At 46.1% G+C, this 17,806-nt stretch overlaps 1 protein-coding gene across 1 annotated transcript in view; it reads left to right on the plus strand.

Moving 5' to 3' along the window:
- The first annotated feature begins 5,501 nt into the window (after positions 1-5,501).
- TACC1 (transforming acidic coiled-coil containing protein 1) overlaps positions 5,502-17,806 on the plus strand; it is a 125,828-nt gene continuing 113,523 nt past the window's right edge. The window contains exon 1 of the mRNA XM_063668664.1: positions 5,502-5,920. The gene's annotated coding sequence lies outside the window, so the exon portion shown is untranslated. The remainder of the gene's footprint in view (positions 5,921-17,806) is intronic.

Consider the following 17,806-nt stretch of genomic DNA (forward strand, 5'->3'; position numbering starts at 1 on the left):
AAAATCCTTTCTTGAATATGTATTTTGGTAGAAGGCAGGATGAAGAGAACTCGGGGATACACATGTTGCCAGAGAAGGGAGATCGTCAATAAATGTGATAATCACAATATACAGGATACTGTGTTCATATGAGATGGTTCTTTCCTTCAATCTCCCATATCATCTCTTCTTTTCTCAGACAGTGCCTTGAATGTCTCAAAAATATCTCTTTTTTTCCTTCCTTCCTTCTTTTCTTTTCCTTTCTCTTCTTTTCTTTTCCCCTTTTTTTGAGACTGAGTCTTGCTCTGTCGCCCGGGCTGGAGTGCCCTTAGAATGAATTAGCCAAGGAAACAAAAAAGTATACATGGAATGTGACACTTTGGAAGTTGGAGTGGTTACAAGATAAGTGGATAGTTATTTTTTCAGGTATGTGTTTTGTTTCTACAACAGTTCTCTATTTAGATACCATTCACACACAATAAATTCACCCATTTAGAACGTGCAGTTCAACAGTTTTTAGTATATTCACAAAATTGTGCAACCATTCCTGCAATCAATTTTATATATATATATATATATATATATATATATATATTTTTTTTTTTTTTTTTTTTTTTTTGAGATCGAGTCTTGCTCTGTTGCCCATGCTGGAGTGCAGTGGCTTGATCTCCTCGGCTCACTGCAACCTCCACCTCCCAGGCTCAAAAGATTCTCCTGCCTCAGCCTCCCAAGTAGCCTGGGATTACAGGTGTGCTCAGAACGCCCAGCTAATTTTTGTATTTATAGTGGAGATGGAGTTTCACCATTTGGCTAGGCTGGTCTTGAACTCCTGGCCTCAAGTGATCCACCCACCTTGGCCTCCCAAAGTGCTGGGATTACAGGTGTGAGCCACTGCATCTGGCCTAGAACATTTTTATCATGCCAAAAAGAAAGCCCGTATCCTTTAGCTGTCAATCCTGAAGCCCTCTGCTCCCCATGCCCCCAGGCGCTGGCAACCACTACTTTCCATCTCTGTAGATTTACCCATTCTGGACATTTCATAAAAATTGATCATATGATATGTGGTGTTTTGTGACTGGCTTCTTTCATTTAGTATAATTGTGTCCAGGTTCATCTATGTTGTAGCATATATCAGTACTTCATTTCTTTGTGTGGCCAAATAATATTCTATTGTGTGGATATACCACACATTGTTCGTTCATCAGTTGATGGACATTTGGGTTGTTTTCGGAAGCAGCTGTTATGAATAATGCTGCTATAAGCATTCGTGTACAGGTTTTTGTGTGGACATATGTTCGCATCTCTCTTGAGTATAGATGTAGAAGGGGAAATGTTGAGTTAAATGAGATAGGTATTTTTAAGCCAGGCGAAGTGGCTCACTCCTGTAATCCCAGCCCTTTGGGAGGCCAAGGCAGGCAGATCACTTGAGGTCAGGAGTTCGAGACCAGCCTGGCCAACATGGTGAAACCCCATCTCTACTAAAATACAAAACTTAGCTGAGCATAGTCACCTGCGCCTGTAGTCCTAGCTGGGAGGCTGAGGCAGGAGAATTGCTTGAACTCGGGAGGTGGAGGTTGCAGTGAGCCAAGATTACACCACTGCACTCCAGCCCAGGCGACAGAGCAAGACTCAGTCTCAAAAAAAAAAAAAAAGAAAAGAAGGAAGGAAAGAAACGGGTATTTTTATCTCATCTCCCTTCTAGATTACAAACATCCCTAGGGCAGGGTTTGAGTCATTCCTCTCCTGGCCCAGTGCTATGCACATCAACATTCATTAAATATTTATTGACTGGGACGAATCAATGGATGACATTTTCAATTTTAACATATAACATGGTAGGGAGTTGCAGGACTAGACAGGCATCATGAATACAATAAATCTTTTTTTTACAAAAGCAAAAAACTCAGATCATGAACAATCTTAACACTGACAAGTAAAACTGCAAAATATACATTTCAGAACCTCAGCTCCTCTTCTGTAAAATGAGAGCAACAATACTTTATAGTGCTGTTGTATGAAAAATTGTGTTCTATCTGAGAAGGCCTCAAACAGACGTGGCACACATAGTAAGCACTCAATCAATACTATGTAGCCAGTTCAATTCAATACGGTCCCTCATCCACAAACCAATCCAGCATTTGGCCTTTTGTGAAATATTGTTTAGCTTTAACCTTGAAAAGCCTGGGTTTTCATCTCACCTTCAGCTCTGTCTTTTGCTGTTCAACAAGAGATTTTTATACTTGTGTCTATATTCATGATATCAAAGCAAGTAGTTTAATAATTCAAAAAGAGGTGACTGATCTAGTGAATCTTGCTCTCAGGGTAAAAATTAAAAGTGCCAGCTAGGCGCGGTGGCTCATGCCTGTAATCCCAGCACCTTGGGAGGCTGAGGTGGGTGGATCACAAGGTCAGGAGATCAAGACCATCCTGGCTAACACGGTGAAACCCCATCTCTACTAAAAATACAAAAAGATTCACAGCTATAATCCCAGCACTTTGGGAGGCTGAGGCAGGCGGATCACAAGGTCAGGAGATCCAGACCATCCTGGCTAACACGGTGAAACCCTGTCTCTACTAAAAATACAAAAAATTAGCCGGGCATGGTGGCAGGCGCCTGTAGTCCCATCTACTCGGGAGGCTGACACAGGAGAATGGCGTGAACCCAGGAAGCGGAGCTTGCAGTGAGCCGAGATTGCACCACTGCACTCCAGCCTGGGGGACACAGCGAGATTCCGTCTCAAAAATAAAAATAAAAATAAAAATAAAAAATAAAAATACAAAAAGATTAGCCGGGCATGGTGGTGGGCACCTGTAGTCCCAGCCACTTGGGAGGCTGAGGCAGTAGAATGGTGTGAACCCAGGAGGTGGAGCTTGAAGTGAACCGAGATCGTGCCACTGCACTCCAGCCTGGGTGACAGAGCGAGACTCCGTCTCAAAATAATAATAATAATAATAAATAAAAGATAAAATAAAATAAATTAAACAAAAGAATTAGAAGTGCCATCCCACTAATTCTGCTAGGCAACACCCCCATATCTCTGGTCAGATGTGTTCAAGAGGCTACGTAGTCTTCAAGTCTGTGGAATTAGACTTCTGCCCTTAAGTGGGGGCATAATTAATCTTTTTAAAACTTAGTTTGCCTGTTGTTTAGATATCAAATAGACTCAATCTGTCTACCTCTTTTCAGAGTCTGGTTCTTGACATCATATGTTTATTTTAATGTTATGTTTAAATATGTTAGACTATAAAATAGACATCTAACTACATACTTTTAATGCTGGGTTAAACTTTGTTGATTAGGATTATCTCCACACTACACTGAGTTTGAAATGATAGAATATCTAAATTTCAGAATATAAATGCATTTCAATTACTTTCAAGTTTAGGTACAAAACTCAAGCCAGAACAGAAAAATATCACCTAGGGTCAGTCTTGCTTCACTGACTAGATAAAAATCATGTGTAATCAGTACATCAACTCAACAATCTAGAAATTGCTAGCCTTAGTCTCTTATGTGTACAGTATAATTTTTGTAAATGAAGGATACTCCTAAAACATTTGAAACTTTCTAACCTGATGAATTGGCAATTTTTTTTTCTTTTCTTTCTTGCTTTTTTTTTTTTTTTTTGAGATGGGGTCTTGCTCTGCTGCCCAGGCTAGAATGCAATGGTACAATCATGGCTCATTGCAGCCTCGATCTCCCAGGCTCAAGTGATCCTCCTGCCTCAGCCTGCCAAGTAGCTGCGGGTACAGGCACCACCACACTGGCTAATTTATTTTATTTTATTTTTGTAGAGACAGGGCTTCCCTAGGTTGCTCAGGCTTGTCCTGAACTCCTGAACTCAAGTGATCCTCCTGCCTTGGCCTCCGAAAGTGCTGGGATTACAGGCATGAACCACTGCACCTGGCCTAACAAACTACTTTTTCTTACAATCTTACTCCCACTATGAGTGTGCAAGTAATGATAGTAATAATAACAATAGCTAGTAAAAGATTGCAGTGCAGGCCGGGTGCTGTGGCTCATGCCTGTAATCCCAGCACTTTGGGAGGCCAAGGTGGGCAGATCACCTGAGGTCAGGAGTTCGAAACCAACCTGGCCAACATGGCTTCTTCTTTTAATGCATAGAACAGAGGAGATGTTCTCATTTCCTACTTGTGAACAAATTCCCAATTAACACTATGAAAACTACTGAGTTTTGTTGCAGGGGTCAACGAGTACCCTAAAGGTTCCCAATTTGTGGTAGCATTTGACAATTCACAGACATGCTACTCCCTGGGCAGTTACCAGCAACTGAATCTTATGATCAGCCTCTCAGCCCCGTATACTTCCACCCAATCACCTCCACAAATCACAACCAGGGGTCTTTCAGGCCTATCCCTGGGGTAGGGGGTGGGGGCAGGGAGCAGAGGAGATGGAGTTTGTAATTTGAAATGGGACCCCATTTGAGAAAGATAGCCAATTCCTGTGTGACCATTATAGAAAGACCTAGAAGTAAGAGAGAGCCTTGAAGACCATCATTACCTGTTACCCCTCTTTACCACACAGGATGTACACTGTGCTGTGGGGAACACGATCACACAGACAAGGCTGAGTGAGGCAGCACCCTACCGCCTACAGTTTAAGACCAAGAACACCTGCATTGCAATCTTCTTTTTTTTTTTCTTTTTTTTTGAGATGGAGTTTCTCTCTGTCACCCAGGCTGGAGTGCAGTGGCGTGATCCAGGTTCACTGCAATCTCTGCCTCTAGGGTTCAAGCAATGCTTGTGCCTCAGCCTCCCGAGTAGCTGGGATTACAGATACCCACCACCACATCTGGCTAATTTTTGTATTTTTAGTAGAGACGGGGTTTCGCCATGGTGGCCAGGCTGATTTTGAACTCCTGATCTCAGGTGATCCGCCCACCTTGGCCTCCCAAAGTGCTGGGATTACAGGCGTGAGCCACAGCACCCGGCCTGCACTGCAATATTTTACCAGCTATTGTTATTATTACTATTATTATCATTAGAGACAGGATCTCAGTCTGTTGCCTAGACTGGATTGCCGTGGCTCAATCATAGCTCACTGCAGCCTCCAACTCCTGGGCTCAAGTATTTGGGACTACAGACACAAGCTACTGTGCCAGGCTAGTTTTTAAATTTTGTGTAGAGACAGGGTCTCACTATGTTGCCCAGGCTGGTCTCAACCTCCTGAGCTCAAGCAATTCTCCTGCCTCAGCCTTCCAAAGTGCGGGGATTATGGGCACAAACCACTGTGCCCAGTCCAACCAGCTATTATTACTATTTTTCAATTAGAAGGAAAAAAACAAAAACAAAAAACAGAGGGATGTGGGTGTGTATGTTTCTTGGAATCCAAGCGATCGGGGGAAAAAAATCCGTCAAAAATGTTCTCAGTACAAAAGTTGGCAAAACAGCTCTCTTTTTTTCAACTGAACTTTGTAATAGGAGAAATACTCTCACTAGGAGAGGATGTTTCTGAGCCAAGTTGAAGCAAAAGAAACTTTTTCCAGCATGTCAGGAACGAAGCTGACGTTCCATTAAGAAGAAGAAGAAAAAAAAGAAGTGCTAGAGGAAGGAGTAAGAGGGGAAAAGGCACCAGAATTCAGACGGAGCTTTAAATTCCAGACTGGGCCAGCGTCGGGAGCACGTAGGAGGCGCCCCTCGGAAAGGAGCCGGAGACCCGGCTGACTTCGCACTTGAGCTCCAGCCCCGTGGACATTTCCTGTTCTGCCTCTGGAAATTCAAGCTGAAAGTTACAAAACATCCTTTTCCCTGGAACCAAGTGCTTGGTTGGGAGACCATGCCCTCCCCTTCCTTCCTCGGAACTCCTCCTTGATCGCCCCGTGGCCTCCCCAGGAGAGATGTGAAATCAGCGGTAGCAGGTGGCGCAGAAGGGAGAGGGGAGCGACCCTGGGGACCGACTCTGGGGACCCCCGCCGAAGAGGTAGGAAACGGGGGACTGCACGTTCCTGAGGCCACTTCACACTTATTGAGCAAAACGAGGTGCTGTCCTTTAAGCCCGGGGTTGAGGTGTTTCCCTCGCTTGGGTATGCGCCGGGTGGTGGGTGGACTGGCCTCGAATCTGGAATAAGTTCAGGCATTCCTTTTCCCTCTGTCTTTCCAAGTTGAACTTTAATTCTTGGGTCTCTGGAACCACATATTTTGTTTGGTGTGGGAGGTGTTAAATGGCAGAATTCTAGGAAGTAAATATTGTGAATCCCTGATTTTGCTCTTTTCTTTATTTTCTTTTCTCTTTTTTCTTCCCCCCCTCCCTTTTCTTTTCTTTTCTGTTCCCTTTGCTTCTCTCTTCTCTTCTCTTCTTTTTTCTTTCCGCCCCTGAAATGCCCAGGAGCAGTCATAAATACCTTCATCTGGGAATAGATTCGGGGAGAAGTGAGAAGGGGACAGGGCTGGGAAAAGCATTCTCACCACGGTGAACTGGGCGTGGCTGTTTTCCGGGACCTGGGCCGTGTGTTCTTCTGGCCCAGATGCTCTCTCCGTCCCTTCCTTCTGCCCACTGCCATGGGGACAACTACCTTGAGTTGTTTCTCCGGGTGCAGGGATGTGGCACAGACCCTGGTTAGGGCCCTTGAGCATCAGTGCCCTGCGTTTATGGACAGAACTCAGGTGCTGTCTTAAACGTTTCTGTCTGGGGCAGAGCTAACTGGTCTACCCAGAAGCCTGCGTGTAGTCCTTGGCTTCCTGAGGGACACCCGGCAGTCGGTCTGTGGAAGGCCAGCCTTGGCAATACATGTGCTGACATTGGACCTGCTCAGAGAACTCAGCATGGCTTCTGCATAAGGAGTTCTCAGCTGGGTTCACGTTTATTATATACATTTGTTTCTCTTAGAAAATGGCTTTTGAACTTAAAAAACGTCTTGTGTGGCCGGGTGCAGTGGCTCATACCTGTAATCCCAGCACTTTGGGAGGCCGAGGTGGGCGGATCACTCGAGGTCAGGAGTTCGAGACTAGCCTGGCCAATATGGTGGAACCCTATCTCTACTAAAAATATAAAAATTAGCTGGGCGTGGTGGCAGGCACCTGTAATCCCAGCTACTCAGGGGGCTGAGGCAGGAGAATTACTTGAACCCGGGAGGTGGAGGTTATAGTGAGCTGAGATCATGCCACTGCAGTTTAGTCTGGGCAACCGAGCAAGACTGTCTCAAAAAAGAAAAGAAAACATCTTATGATCTAAGGACATCCTTGCTCCTTGGAAGGGATGCAGGTCCCCTTTGTGGAGTTCAACGTGGAGCCTGGGGGCACCAGGGGTCTCTTCTGTCCACTTCCAACAAAGTAGCTCCATCCTTACCTGACTTTTAAGTCAAGGTTCCCAGTTAAAAGCATGCTTTTAAAACAATTTGCAGAACTGCTGACCTACAACAAGCAGTGCTTTGCCTAGACTGAAAATGACTGCTTATGGAACAAAGTTGATTGACGGAGGGATTTCTAGCTTGCCCCTGTCTAGGCTCTTACTCGGTCCTCCCATCCGCCTCCTTTAATGATCGCCTTCTGCCCTGGGGAACCCGCTGGAGGTGGGAGTGCCAACCAGGCTCAGCGAGCGAGCTGTTCCATCTCAGGCACCTGACCTCCCGTGCAGGGACAGACAAGGGGCAGAGCCCCAGAGAGCTGATATTACAACTCGGCCTCTCTCTCCAAGTCTTTTCTGAATTTGTCCTTCTAATTGTGTTCATGGTTATGAACTACATGATCAATAATTGTAACAGCTAATTATTGATCTTCCTTTATGATAACAGATTACTTATTGAGCCAGGCATGGGGCTGAGCACATTACACAGATGAGCTCATGGAATCCTCACAAAGCCCTATAAGGTAGCTTTTGGCATGACCCCCACTCTGCTGTGTGGAGTGGAAAGGAAGAGCCACTGAGTGACTGGCTTGAGGGCACCCTGCCACTTAGTGGTGAAGGTGGGGCTGGGGCCCCCTCCCCCTGAGTCTGAGCCATACTGCCTTGAATATTTTTGCAGCTGTGTTTGACAGAAGTAAGAAGGACATTGTTGTGAGTGTGGCTTTTTCGTATTTTGTCGAAGAATGCCCCTGAGAATAGGCTGGGAGGAGCAGGGTCACGGGGCCAGGACGGAATGTTCTGTGGGAAGGAAGAGTGCTCCTAAGAATAAGTGGAGTTAGGATTCTTGTCCAAACTGCATCCCTGATAAACATCACTTTTTCTCTGAGAGGTGGTATAGTTTTTGTTTGTTTGTTTTATGTTTTAGATACAGGGTCTTGCTGTGTCATCCAGGCTGGAGTGCAGTGGCACAGTCCTAGCTCACTGCAGTCTCGACCTCCTGGGCTCAAGTGATCCTCCCACCTGAGCCTCCCCAGGAGCTGAAACTACAGGCATGCACCACTATGCCTGGCTATTTTTTTTATTTTTTAATTTTTTGTAGAGATGGGGGTCTCCCTATGTTGCCCAGGCTGGTCTTGAACTCCTGGTCTCAAGCGATCCTCCTGCCTTAGCTGCCCAAAGTGTCAGGATTATAGGCGTGAGCCACTGTGCCCTACTGAGGTGGTAAGGTTCAATGGGAAAGTGCCAGGCTCTGTAGCCAGACTGCCTGAGTTCACATCTCAGCTCTGTCACATTTTAGCTTGGTCATCTTGAGCAAATTACACAAACCTGTGTGCCTCAGTTTCTTCAAAATAATATCCTCTGGAGAAGGATGATAATAACAGTACCTATTTCACAAAGATATCACGAAGATAAGATTAGTTAATCCACATGAAGCATTTAGAATTGCATCTGGCATATGATAAACACCCAATAAATATGTTATGTGTAAAAGAGGTTGTTGTGTTAACCCAAGGAAAAGTAGTTTGGGAGCAGTCTGGAAATAAGAAGTCACTGGTGTTTGAAACTATAAAATGCACACCAACAAATGCAATGTGATTTCAATTTGAGCTGGGGAGAGGAGGATTGTGCTTGGACCCCAGCTAGGAAGGACCCTGGGAGACAGCCTAGGACCTTCAGGGAAGAGCTTAGCTGTTCTCCCAGAGATGAAACTGAAAACAACAACAACAACAACAACAACAAAACTAGTCTTTAGGGTTGGCATTGCCAAATTACATCCTTGCATTAAATGAAGTAAGTGTAGGCTGGGCGCGGTGGCTCATGCCTATAATCCCAGCACTTTGGGAGGCCAAGGCAGACAGATAACTTGAGGCCAGGAGTTTGAGACCAGCCTGGCCAACATGGTGAAACCCCATCTCTACTGAAAATACAAAAATTAGCTGGGTGTGGTGCCAGGTGCCTATAATCTCAGCTACTCCAGAGGCTGAGGCAGGAGAATTGCTTAAGCCCAGGAGGCAGAGGTTGCAGTGAGCCAAGATTGTACCACTGCACTCCAGCCTGGGTGACAGAGCGAGACTCTGTCTCAAAATAACAACAAAGAAAAGAAGAAAGGAAGGAAAGAAGGAAGGAAGAGGGAAAGGAAAGGAAAGGAAAAGAAAATGGTATAAGTGTAATCTATTTACCTTTGTAGTTGTGGAAATGAGTCCCACCTCTGACCTAATGTTATATAAAGCAAAAATATGTTTTTTTCTTGTTTTTTTTTCAACGCCATCGGCTGAACCACTTGTATTTTTGGAAGGATGACTTTAGGATTTCAAACCGAGATATGAAATTTAAAAGCTAAATGTAGCTGATTTAAAACAACAACAACAATAACAACAACAACAAAAACAGGAGATCATGACTTACAAAAGAATTCTGTGGCTTTTTCAAAGAACAAATTTGTGAGCTCAGCCTGAGTCTGGATTACATGTATAATGATCTTGAAACTGGTTTGCCAACTTTTACTTGAAGTAAAAGTAGATGAGAAATAAATCAATGGCTGACATTGACTGAGCACTTACTATGACCCAGGCATTGTGCTAAGTGCTTCCCCTGCGTCACCTCATTTGTTTAATCCTCACGGCTGCCTGTCAGGTGAATACTATTATTATCCCCGGTTTGCAAATAGTGATAGCAAGGTTTAGAGAAGGAGACAAAATGCACAAAAGCAGACAGCTCATAAGCGTTGGAGTTGGCATTCTAATTTAGAGCTATCTAATTTGGGTATGAGTGCTTAAACCCAACATTATAGTTCTAGTGAATCTAATAATTCCCGGCTTAAGCCATTTGTGTCTGTTTGAAGAGTACTGCACATAGAAGCTGATGGACAAGAGTCATAACTCTTGCAACATGGGCACAGCGCTAGTGTGGGCAAAACACACTTAGGCATTTTGGAGAGCAGAGTTTGGAAGACTCAGAGGGCACTGGACAGGAGACTCATGGTGTAATTGCATCTGAGCAAGGAAACTGTTCCAGGCAGCTCCAGGTGTAAGTAAAATCGTGAAGCAAGTTGCCTTCTTCACCTTTCTCTGTGCTCTCCTAGAGGCTTCCCTGCTCATCCCAGGCCACTCAAGATATCGGGGATATCTTTTTCTTTTTTCCAGAGATCTCAGTCACGCTCTAACAAGACAGAGATTATCCCAGCTGTGGACTGACTCCCACCAAGCCCCGCTCTGCAATAAATACCCTCCATCTCTCATATCCATAATTGATCTTCTTTTTTTTTTTTTGGTCCATCAGAACCCCCTTTAACCAGTACTTGATGTTTAGCAAACTGTTTGAAAGTAATCAATGAATTCATACACTGGTGCAGCTCTCTTGGGGGACTTTTAGGCTTCAGTGGGACAGTGACTAGGGGAGATGCACTTAGGGCAGGGAGATTCCCAGGAAACCCCTGGCCACATGCCACTGTGGTTATCTGTTCCCTGGCGGGAAAGGCACTCTCCTTTCTGATGGTCTGAGGTCTGGACCTCAGGCTCTTGCTGTGTTCCTTCATAGAGAGGCTGCTTACCTGAATTTTCAGAACAATTCCTAGCACCAGCTCAGCAGGGACAGCGCCTGGCAGCAGTAGGAAGCGGGTGTGATGTTCTTCCTGGGTGCCCAGAGCCCTCTCCCTCTGTCCTTTTTCTTGGTGGCCCCTCTCCCACCCCATTCCCAGCCTCTCCCAGGCTCCCCTTCCTTCCTCACCTCCAGGAAAGCCTTGAGGCTCTTAATTCACGGGACAACCTTAAAACGCACACTGGCCAAGCGTGGGTGTGTTTATAACAAGAATCAAATTATTTTGCTGGAAACAAGAGGACAATGGAATTTAGGAATCAGCAGTTCTGGGAGAGTTTTTTAAAATGTTGGAATTCGGGTCCTCCTTAGACGTCCCTGCCTCAAATAATGCACTGTAAACCGTTCTCATTCATGGCCCATCAGTCATTGCGCAGGGTCCTAGTTTAATAAGTAGGGGGAACTGGGGAAAGGAAGGGAAACCTGTTGCTCATCCCAGGCCTCCCAAGATTTTGGGGATGGCAGAGAGGGGAGGGCTTCCACACCTTCTGCACTTTCAGTCTTCTAGAGGCAATGAAGATACCAGATACCTTCTTCTTTAGCTTCAGCCTGTTTGTTTGTTTGTTTTTTCTAGACAGAGTCTTGCTCTGTCACCCATGCTGGAGTGCAGTGGTGTGATCTCGACTCACTGCAAGCTCCGCCTCACAGGTTCAAACGATTCTCCTGCCTCAGCCTCCTGAGTAGCTGGGATTACAGGCACCTGCCACCACACCAGCTAATTTTTGTAGTTTTGGTAGAGACGGGGTTTCACCATGTTGGCCAGGCAGGCTGGTCTTGAATTTCTGACCTCAGGTGATCCGCCCTCGTTGGCCTCCCAAAGTGCTGAGGTTATAGGTGTGAGCCACACGCCTGGCCATAAGCCTGTATTTTTAAAATGAGGTTCCAGACAGATACAAGCAGAAAGGAAGAGTTGCAAAAGCAGATACGATACAGAACAAAATGCCCCAAGGTGGCAGGGAGGGCTTGGTATGTTTATTATGCAACGAGGGACTCTCCTGGCCCTTGGAACTTTCCATAGTTTGACTTTCTGGTTAATCATTACCATCTGCATGGCTGCTGGCAGCCGAGGCTTTGCTTGGCCTGCCGGGCCTGGCAGTCGCGTTGCTGGCCAGCCTGAGGACTGCACTAGCCATAGTTACCTGTGATGCCCCCTCGAGTTTCCTGCAGGAACAAGCAGGGGTGCCTGCGGCCTGCTGACGCAGCCTGGCGGGGAGTGGCTTGCCTTATGCCTGTCTCCTTGTCTCTCACAGCTGGCTCTCCAGGGCCGGTCTGCTTTTCGTAGTCTCACGTTTCCTTTTCCAGCACACTTGTGTGTGTCTGCATACCACGTGAGAACACAGCCTGCTCTCTTCCTTGGAGTGGCTGGATTTCCAGCAGGCACCGCACATGCTTGTTCAGATGCAAGGATACGTCATGGAAAAGAGAGGCCTGGATAGATGTATCTTAGTTCATACACAGCTGTCAGGACTTGAGGCACGTATCAGCAGAGCCTGGGAAAAAGCATGAGATCTGCTTTTAGAATCATGAGCACCAGAGCTGAAAGGGATCTTACTCTCTATTTGAAACGCTTTATTTCACAGCTTTGGAAAATGAGGCTCAAGAGAGGTGGGGAGTTGCCCTGGGTCACAGAGCAAGGTCCAGGGGTCCTTCTATTTCTTGAAACCAAACTGGTTGTGTGGAGAGTCTTGAGAGGGAGCTAAAGTTACATGGGTGCTGGATTTTTCCATTTGGCCTTAGAAATCACTTTCCACCATTTTCCACCCACGCTGTGCCTGGGAGGCTGGCCAGACTGGCACCCTTACATCTGGCTTCCGGGTAGATTTAGCCAGAGGAGGGCACCTGCAGGTAGGTTTAGAGGGAGGGGAGTGTGTCATGGAGGATTTAGTTCGCTTCTTCCTTTCCCGCTGCTTCCATGGGCTGGTGGCATCCCCTGACTGAAGGCCAGGACTCCTGTCAGCAACCACCCCATGCACTCAGCTCTCTCCCCTGATCCTTCAGGCCTAAGGCAGTGACAGCATCTCCTACAGTGGGCAGCTCTGGGCTACGCTGCTCTCTTCTGTGGCCTCCCAAACCCTCCTCAGACCTTTGTATATCGTCCCTTTATTAAATCCTCAAGTCAAAGAGTGTTACCTGCTGGGCTCCTGAGTGAAAGAATGGATCCTGACCCACCTGACAGGTGGCTTTGTTTGTTAGCATAAAAGAGAAAATCTGTAGGGAAGGAAGATGTCCCTGAAATTTAGGAAGAGGGTGTGTTAGTTTCCTGTGGCCGCTGTAACAAATGACCACGAACTTGGTAGCTTAAAACAGAACAAAACCAGAAATGCATTCTCTCCCAGTTCTGGAGGCGAGAACTGGGGTTGACCGGCCAGTACTCCCTCCAGTGGCTCCAGGAAATCATCTGGTCCTTGTCCCTTGCCTCCTTTGGTGTCTGGTGGCTGCCAGCATTCCTTGACTTGTGGCCATATCCTTTTGATGTTGACCTCCGTGGTGACATTGTGTGTATGAAATCTTCCTTTGCCTCTCTTGTATAATGATGCTTGGGGTTGCATTTAAGGCCCACCCAGATAATTCAGGATAGTCTCCCTCTCTCAGAAATCCTTAATTTCATCACATTAGCAAATACAGTAAGATATTTACAAATAATAAAACATTGTTCCAAATAAGATAGCCTGGCTGGGCACTGTGGCTCATGCCTGTGTGGTGGCTCATGCCTATAATCCCAGTGCTTTGGGAGGCCGAAGAAGGAGGATTGCTTGAGCCCAGGAGTTCAAGATTAGCCTGGGCAACACAGTGAGACCCCTGTCTCTACAAAAAATAAAAAAATTACCCGGGTGTGGTAGCACATGCCTGTAGTCCCAGCTACTTGGAAGGCTGAGGTAGGAGGATCGCTTGAGCTCAGGAGGTCAAGGCTGCAGGAAGCTATGATTGCACTACTGCACTCCAGCCTGGGCAACAGAGCATGACTCTGTCTCCAAAACAAAAGAATGAGATAACGATAGCCTTTACAGGTTCCAGAGATTGGGACCTGATAACTTTGAAGTCATTATTCAGCCTCCTGCAGAGGGTGAGAGAGGCACATCAGAGTTCCTTCAGGACATCTCTAATGGCACACATTTATGGATACCCTTATGCTTGACAAAAGTAGTGACCAGTCTCTGGGGGCAGACACATTTTTGAGGATTCTGTTCAGCTCCAAACTCTCTAATTCTCTTATCTTTGTGGCTGGCAGCCAGATATCATTGTGATGGTCCCATTCTGAAGCCAGCTGATTTGTTACCAGGCAAAGCACTCAGAGAAGACAACATAGTGGGCTGCGATGAGGACACAAAAATTGTGGAAGGGCCCAGCGTGGGGACATTTAGCGCGTGGAAGTCATTTGACTCAAGGGTTGGATCCTAGAGGTCAAAAATTGGGAGGCCCTAAGAAATGAACTAGCTCTGCCACCTCCTTTACCAGGTGGGGAAAATTAGTCCTGATGTGGGAATTTCCTTATCCGCCGCTGGTCAGTGACAAGGCCCGGACTAAAACAGAAGTCTTGGCACTCAATCTAAGGACTTCTCCACCATGCCTCCCTATCATGCCTTCCCACCAACTGGCCTCCTCCCCAGCATCTATGAGAATTCTTTGTAGGAATTCTACCCCCAATAGTTTCATTTACTGAAAGGCAGTGGCAATGTACTCGATGTCAAGTCTGTGATGCAGCATGAAAGAAGAAACAACACTGGGGACAGTGGCTTCGCTCAGTGCCACTCACAGTGCCAGTTCTCGATGAGATCAGGAGACTGGGCTGGAACAGAAAGCCACATGCAGCTTCCTTCATGGAGAAGGTCTTGCTGTGGAGGCCAGGCAGGGGAACAGCAGTGCTTAGTGAGGTAACTGGCTTACCTTCTGCCACAGGCTCCTTATCTCAGCACTGGCCAGTGTGATGGTCCCCGGCTGGAGAACGCCAGGAAGAGCTGCTGCTTGAGCAAACCCACTTCCCAAATAGGGCATGGTGATAGAAGAATACGCCAGAGAAGACAACAGTCCCTCTGTCCAGATCCCATCTAGACAACAGAGCTCAGATTGGGAGCCATTCTTTTTTTTTTTGAGTTGGAGTTTCATTCTTGTTGCCCAGGCTGGAATGCAATGGTGCAATCTTGGCTCACCGCAACCTCTGCCTCCCGGGTTCAAGCGATTCTCCTGCCTCAGCCTCCAAAGTAGCTGGGATTACAAGCATGTGCCTCCATGCCTGGCTAATTTTGTATTTTTAGTAGAGATGGGGTTTCTCCATGTTGGTCAGCCTGGTCTCAAACTTCTGACCTCAGGTGATCTGCCTCCTCAGCCTCCCAAAGCGCTGGGATTATAGGCATGAGTCACTGTGCCCGGCCTGGGAACCATTCTTTAAGGGAGGTAATGATATTCTAGAGATCTTCCTGTAGTTCCTGACTCACAGAGCACAATTTTTGTGACAATTAGAAGAGGCTAGGTGTGGTGGCTCACACCTTTAATCCCAACACTTTGGGAGGCTGAGGCAGGAGGAGCCCTTGAGGCTAGGAGTTCAAGACCAGCCTGGGCAATATAGTGAGACCCCCCCCGCCATCTCTCCAAAAAATTTAAAAAAAAATTAGTTGGGTGTGGTGGCACAGGGCCTGTAGTCCCAGCTACTTGGGAGGCTCAGGCAGGAGGATCGCTTGAGCCTGGGAGGTCGAGGCTACAGTGGAGTCTCGGCTTCCCAAAGTGCTGGGATTATAGGTGTGAGCCACCATGTCTGGCTACATAAATTATTTGGAATTCCATCATGGACATTTGTCTCTTCTCTTCATTTATTTATTTGTTTAATCATTAACTTATATTTGTAGGGACTCGTGGATTTCTTTTAGTACTTTGAGTTGTAATCAAATACTGATTTATTAATTTTGTTGCTCAAATTGTTCCAGCTTCACCCATTGAGCACTCTCTCATTTGGCTTCTGTGTCCCTTTGCTAGACCCCATTATTGTGGGTCTTGGTGTTGTATTTGTGTTTTGAGCACTTTTTTTTTTAACCTTCTGGTTCTACAAGATACTCCAGGCTCATCTTATATGTTCCCTGACCAAGTCCTAGAATCAGCCATTTCTTCAAGTATCCCTGGTTCCTTTTGTTGGTGCATGGTGTTGAAAATCAAAATCTTGGTGCTAGATATGCTTGTTGATACTGGGGTGCCATTGGTTCTAGGCCCTCTCAGCTGATAGGGCAAGGAGATATATGTGTGTGTGCTGACTTCTTTTTTTTTTTTTTTTTTTTGAGGCTGAGCTCACACTCTGTCGCCCAAGCTGGAGTGCAGTGGCACAATCTCGGCTCACTGCAACCTCTGCCTCCCAGGTTCAAGCGATTCTCCTGCCTCAGCCTCCTGAGTAGCTGGGATTACAGGCACCTACCAACACGCCTGGCTAATTTTTGTATTTTTAGTAGAGATGGGGTTTCACCATGTTGGCCAGGCTGGTCTCCAACTCCTGACCTTGTGTTCTGCCCATCTCGGGCTCCTAAAGTGCTGGGATTACAGGCATGAGCCACTGCACCCAGCCCATGTGTGCTGACTTCTATGTGTAACCATCGGTATCTATATTAAGCTAAACATGAATTCATACTGATGTCTGCAACTCTAATTCATTGTCATATGGGTCACTGTAGACCTCCCCTTGCTTACCTGTAACTTTCCACTACAACCTGAAACCTGGCTCCCACCATCTGCCATTCATCCACTCAATTGTTCAACTGCAATGTACACATATAGTGGTATTAGAGTTGTTAACGTGGATCCCCGTGAGAAACAACTTTATCAACCAGATGACAGTGCTTATGTACAGTTTCTTTCGCCTTTCATCTTAACGGACTCCACTCATTCCTAAAGTTACTTAGGTCAACAGTTTTTCCCTACACCATCTTTGGTGCAGTTGTTTTATACATTTGTAATACAGTTAGATTGATTTGTCACAGTCTGCATTTCATCCGCATTTCCTCTGACTGCCTAAATGATTTTTCTTTGATTTGCATACATAAAGGTTCACTTTCTGTGTTGTAAAGTTCTATATGTTTTGACAAATGCATAGTGTCCTGTTTCCACCATTACAGTATCATATAAAACAGTTTCACACCCTAAAAATTCCCTGTGGTTCACCTATTAAGACTTACTGAGGAGTAACACCTAGGGGAGGAGAAGGACAGAAAGCAGGATTGGATAATAGAGCCTTCAGGCTGTGATGCAGGGAAAACAAAGTCTCTGCCTGCCCCATGGGGAGCACCATAGCAAAGCTTGGCCCTTAGAGGAGTACCCTGTTGGGCAGCAGTGGCCAGGACTTTATCCTACTGCCTTGCTCAGCCATTGTTTGGGGCTGCCAGAGAAGACTGATTTCAGCTCAAGAGAAGAGACAGACCCAGAAGGCACTAACAGCTGGAAGTTCTCAGCTAACAATATTCCTTGAAGCTATTGCTAAATCCTTTCTTGGAGAGAGATCTGAGTGCTGTAACTCTGGGTCTGCTAGCAATATCTCTGAGAATTCCAAGCAGGGGTTGGCTGACCACTGGTCAGGAATCTTGAGCAGAGGATTCCTCCATCACGTGGGATTTGGGACCAGATGATCCCATTGGCCACCTTCAGCCTGCTTCAATCCAGGTGATCCAGCCATTCCATTCCACACATTCAGCCCACTTTTCTCAAGCCTCTGCTTCCCTTCTTGCGTTAATTATCTTATGCTCTGCTGCATCCTAGAGGTAGGCTTAGAACACCTCCTTTTCCCCAGGGACCATTCCTGGAGGGCCAGAGAAGCCAGAAGACAGAGTCTAGGGCTACGCGCACCTTTTTGATCCCAAATGTGTCTGTCTGCACATTTTTGATCCCAAATGCTCAAGAAAGTGGTTACAGTATCCATAGCAATATAGATCAAGGAGTTGAATGCACATAAAAAGCATA

Source organism: Pongo pygmaeus, chromosome 7 (assembly GCF_028885625.2).
Source record: "Pongo pygmaeus isolate AG05252 chromosome 7, NHGRI_mPonPyg2-v2.0_pri, whole genome shotgun sequence".
NCBI lineage: Eukaryota > Metazoa > Chordata > Mammalia > Primates > Hominidae > Pongo > Pongo pygmaeus.